Consider the following 6064-nt stretch of genomic DNA (forward strand, 5'->3'; position numbering starts at 1 on the left):
TGTATGTATATCATCTCTGTGGGAATATTTTTGGTTCACTCTTTCTTGCTGCTTTCATTCAACAACACTGGAGGGCTATTTATTACAAACTGATTATTTTAATGTGTTTCAATCAGACTTAAGTCCAGACTTTGACAAGGCCACTTCAAAAACGTTTTTTTTTTTAAAGTCATTCAGAAATTGGCATGCTCGTGTCTTCTGGATCGTTGTCCTTCTGCAGAACCCAAGCACACTTCAAATTGAGGTCACAAACTGAATATCCATCCTAAGGATTTTCTGGTGACGAGGTAGGGATTCCAGGTACTGAATTGGCAGAGCAGCCCCAGACCATCACACTACCAGCACCACGTTTGGCTGGAACGCCTTAACCGGTTTTTGCCTTAGAACTCTGCCGTGGATGTCATCTTTGCACAGTCTCGTCCTTATTGTTGAAGCGAGGCCGGCCTGCAGTTCTTCAGATCTTGTCCTGGGCTTGTTTGTAACCTCCAGGATGAGACGTTGCTGTGATCTTGGGGTGATTTTTGGAGTTTGGCTGGTCCATGTTTTGTCGGATTATGGATAATGGCTCTCTTCATGGTTCACTGATGTCCTAAAGCTTTAGGAATGGCTTTGTAACCCTTTTCAGACTGACAGATGTCAGTTCCTTTAATTGTCATCTGTTCTTGTATTTCTTTGGATCTATTGGCCACTTTTTATTTTGTCACACAGGTTCTATTGAAGTGATTTGTATCTGTAATAAATATACAAAACTTGATGTAATGTATGTACACTAATGTAGAAATAACTTGTTCATGAGATTGTTTTATGGTAGTGTGTGCAGAACTTTGGGGGGGGGATCACAAATGTATTCTATTTGAGAACGAGAGTGGAGAGTGATGTAAATAGTTTCCAGAAGGATTGTAATGTGTCAGTCTTTAAAAAAATACAGGATGGATCTATTTTAATTACAAAAGTCTCAATCAAGCGCTTGATGCATTGATAAGAAATTGTGTAGTTATTCAAATTAATTCGAATCGGCATACAAGCACTTTAGTCTTTTTTTCACTGACTCATAAGTATTTGATATAAACAACATATTGTGAGATAATAGTGAATAAAGGCATGGTGGAGATAAAACGCGACCTTGGCCTGTGACCACCAGCACTTCCTATGTTCTCTTTCACCGCAAGCAATCATCTATGGACAATTATTCAATTCAGGTTCAGATTTGAAATGCCCTAATTAAAAGTGTGTTGCTTGGTCTTTTTTTTTTTAATCGGATGGTGCTGATTTAATCTTGCTGGAAGTAAGTACCACTCCCTGTAGCACCCAGGGGAAGTTGGCTGTCAGACAATTTGTGGCTTCTTTTGTCCTGTTTTGGCTCTTGGGGGTCACGGTCTCTTTTTAAATTAAAACACTGGGAGGAAAATTTCCTTTGCTCCATGATGTTGACTTCTTTTTCAAAAATATATTATGTTTAATGTGCTCATTTCCATAAAGACTTGGCTCAGTTTTCTAAATGCATCCGTGTTGTGAGGTTGCACTGTTTGCCAGTCAGCTCTCGCTGTCCATTCCATTTGGAATTTCAATCCAGTTAGTGTTGTATTTAAATGACATCTTCTTCTTTTTAGGGTACAGCACAACATTTCTTTAATGATTCACCTACAAGGTATAAGCATTTTTATGATGCAATTTTGTCAATATATGTGTTTCACCTAAACTTGCCATTTTTGCTATTAAGTAAATCTCCAGAAGCAGTTACACATGCAATGTTTATTTTTGAGTGTTTTTGTCACACAAATGCCTCACTCCATAATATGACACATCATATAATAATAATGATAACAACAATAATAATAATAATAATTCATAACATTTTAAGTGGTGATGTATGTTCTACCACTGCCAGTTACTACAGCAATCAGAATAATAATACAAATAAAATAAATACTTGATAGATTGTCATCTATAGGTAATTTGTAGACAGTCCTTGCCAGTCCCTCCAGGATTTCCCGGGCATTTTTTATGATTGTTGCGGGCTAAAATAATCAATAATAGATCAAATAAATTGCCAATGCTATTAAAATATACAGCGCTTATTGCTATCATGGCCAAAATCATTGCCATAACCAGTACTGTATTTACTCCTCAGAATCATCAGCTTCCACTTGATCTCTCTGAAAAACATATACTTTTGTACACTTTCAAATATGAGAGTATGGTGATATATCTTCAGTTTATAATTCTACACATGTAAAGACGTATTTAATGATTGATTTTTGTCAGAAAACTGCCTAACTCTAGGCTTAACATGCATCATTCACATTCAAATGTCACTCCATGGCCTCCATGAGTGTGAGCATATTTCTTTCAACACTTTTCACATGTTTAGCACTCGTGAAATAAGAGAAATACAATTGTTGGCGCTATTAATTACACTAGGTGAGCGTGTCGCTATGACGGTATCTTTGTCGCTAGTATGGTGCTTGTGGAGTCGCAATATGGCTCTTGGTGGATAATGATTGTCAACAAATCGCTCCTCATGGTCAACTGTAATTGTTATTTTTGATTAATGTCACTTTTGTCAAAGTTGTCAAACCAGTTCCAGGCGAGGACGTGGACTCTTTGCTAAAATGCTAAAATATACTAAGCCTTAAGGTCCAGAAGGAAGAAGGACGCCGTTTTAAATAATTAGTTAGATTAGTCCGTTTATGGGGGAAAAAAACAGAGTTACCTAACGTCGTTAGTTTAAACGCCGTTATTCCCAACACTGGCGGTGAAGAAACCAATAGGTTTAAAATATGTGTTTGGCGGTGTGGATTAATGGTAGAGTGGTCGTCTCACAACTCCGAGGTTGTCGGTTCAATCCCAGGCCATTGTGACTGTGTAAAAGTATCCTTGAGAAAGATATTGAACTCCCAGTTGCTCTTGATGCTGCGTCATCAGTAGGTGAATGAGCAGTCAAAATGTAAAGCGCTTTGAGGGCCTTGTAAGGTTGAAAAGCGCTATATAAATCAAGTACATGGCAGTAAGATACATTTTTATCTTGAATTATTGTTTTTATTTTGAGCATGTAACAAAAAACTAATAATAATCAAGTCGTATAAAAAAGGTCAGTTTTCATAAAGAAATTACATACCAACTGTACTTACTGCAATTATACAATACTTCCAAAATATGTTTGTATAAATAACATTAGAACTTTATATGAAAACTACAAATAATTATAAAATAGTTCTATAAAATAACTGGATACATAACATTCTATAAACATTATAGGTTAAGCATAATCACAACTTTCATGTTACATGCATCTAATATTTTTCTTCAAACAACATATTATATTTTGTTTAACTCTTTGACCGCCAAAAACGTTTAATGACGTATGCTGAAATCTTAATGAATGCCGCCAATAACGTCAATTGACGTCAACTATTTTTTTTCTCAATGAGCAGTGCAACGTCTTGCGCAGCACTGCCTTGTCGTTGGGGTTGTAAAATCCCAAAAAAGCCACTAACTATGGCCAGCAGATGGCAGCATTGTATCTCTTTTCAATGGGCTCCCGGTGTATGGAATTACAATGAAACATGACGTGGATGGATGACGTGTGATCAAAGCCTTTGTCAGATTAAATCTAATTCACAGAGCGTCACTAAACAAAAAATATTAGTGTCAAAGTCAGTGTTGTGCAGAAAATGTGTCTTTTCACAAAAAGCTCATTTTCTCCTTATCTTTTCAATTTTCTCTCAATGTCACTCAAATTACCTATTTTCAAATGATAATTACTAAAGAATGGAATAAGGTAGAAACATGTCTTTTTTTCTAATGAAAGAATGGAACACGATTTTCCATTTGGTACCCACCATGTATATGTAGTCAAAACACACAATATTTTGTTTGCCTTGAAAGATGAGTTAAAATACTCGAAATCGGCTGGCACTGTCGGGTTGCTTTTTGGATAACGTTTGGCAGTCAAAGAGTTAAAAAGCAATATCATATTTCTGTCTACACTATTATCTATCCATACCATTAGAGGTAGATGCAGTACAATGTAGGCCTACATATGTGACCCGTTTTAGTTGGGGAGCTCAAATCTCCTCTGAGTTGAGTAATCATGACAAGATATGTGACTTTTTGTTGTCTCGTCGTTTACTTCCTGCACAAACACGACGAGCACCGGTCAATCTACAAGACCTAATCGGCAGTTTCAGCACACTTAAACGTAAACTTTAACATTAGCATTATTGGCTAAGTAGTTCGTAGCAAGTGCACAGCGAGTTCCAACTCAACCTCGTACCCATACCTGCCGTATGCAAGAGGGGGGCGCTGTTGAGCCATTACATGTAAACAAGTGGAATCATTCCAATAACAAGATAACACTTTTACACATATCTCCACATTATAAAGCTTTTCTAAATTTCTGTACTTATTGAAGAAGATGATGTCTTTATATTAGTTTTGAAACGGTCTTATGTTTAGGCTGTTACTGTACTTCTACACTTAACTTATTCCGCAATTTAACTCTATAGATGCTGATCCAAAAGCTATTTTTGGTTTTTATTATTTTATTCAAAAATAGGTTTAAAAAAAGAAGAGTTATATGACCAACATTTTGTTTTTTAGAATAAAAGCTGCAATAAATTGTACAATGATGCATGTTAACATTACTTGTATTGTTTGTACATGGTAGTCTACATATTTGTAAAAAAAAAATATATATATAGTAGGTTTAAAACTAAATTAGTTTTTGCAGTTTTGCACATCAGTTTATTTTTAATTCTATGAAAGTTTAATCGGATTTACAATTCATCATATATCTATGAAGATAGAATCTGAATTTACGTGGGTACCAATAATAATACTACTACAGGTGTAACTCGCCCTAATTAATATGCAACATGTTATCAGATGTAAGAGTGACATCTCTATCAATGTTCCAGCATTACAGTTGGGGAGGTGACATGATGACAGATTAAACATCCTAAAGTAAGACGGTAATGATAGGTGATGTGTCTAAAGGATAATGTCTCCATTTCACACCTACAAAGTCAACAGGTGATCTATATCATTAATGTGTCTGAGAGAGAGCTTATCCAATTATTGCTCTCAATTGGCTGCGGCTCACTTTGTCAGTCAAGGTCTTATAGAACTGTCCCCTCTATAATTCAATGTGTCTCACTCCTAAATGTGCTATCATGGTTATTGGCTTGAGACTAATGTATTAGGTAATTAACTAATGCATCAATATGTCAATGAAATGACAAGATTGAAAATTAACAGTCAGTCAGTCTAAAGCACGCATTATTTTTTTGTGTGAAGCTGTCAAATGATACTGTGTTATGCAAGTGGTAATTTTAAAGCAGAACCAAACCCAAAGTTCTTTCTTTTTTGCAAGAATATGTTGTATGTGCCAGCACTAGTCAAAACATGGTTGCCTACTCTGGTTAATATTGCATTTGTGGAATATGCATTACAGTTTTTCTCCATAGGTTTGGCACATTTCTTGAAACTGAGATGACATTTTCAAAACTGCAAGCTCATTTGGCCAAACAAACTTAAATTTGTGCACAACCTATCAGTTCATTACCAAAAGCACATATCTATCCCAAAACTGCTCGTACATGCCTTCACTCCAAGTTCCTTTCCCAAACAATTGCTTTGGCTCATCTGCTTTCACTTAGTTCTTTTGCCAAAAGTAACTTGGATGATTTTGCACAACACCATGGATCATCTGCAAAAGCTCATATTTCTCCCAAAACAGCAAGATAAGAACCCTTTGCAAAATGAAGTCTCGAGTCTGTCATGATGTGATGAAGTCCAGTCATCAAGTCAAATCAAGTCCTCAGTTAACTAAAATTGATGGAAGGAAACTTCAAAATGAATGACAATCTCCTTCCCCTTAATACGACAATGAATTAATTGTATTTCAATGTAGCGTACAGTAAGGAGTTAAATAACCTCGCCTCACCTCACTGGGGAGGAAAGGGTTACGACTAAATAAGACCAATTATATTAGCCCGCATTGTATAGGGGTGTCGAGTTTCAATAAGAAAATTACTCATGATCTCGAGAGCCACTAAATATA

This window comes from Leptonotus elevatus, chromosome 1 (assembly GCF_054856555.1).
Source record: "Leptonotus elevatus isolate MCC_2025b chromosome 1, RoL_Lele_1.0, whole genome shotgun sequence".
Taxonomy (NCBI): Eukaryota; Metazoa; Chordata; class Actinopteri; order Syngnathiformes; family Syngnathidae; genus Leptonotus; species Leptonotus elevatus.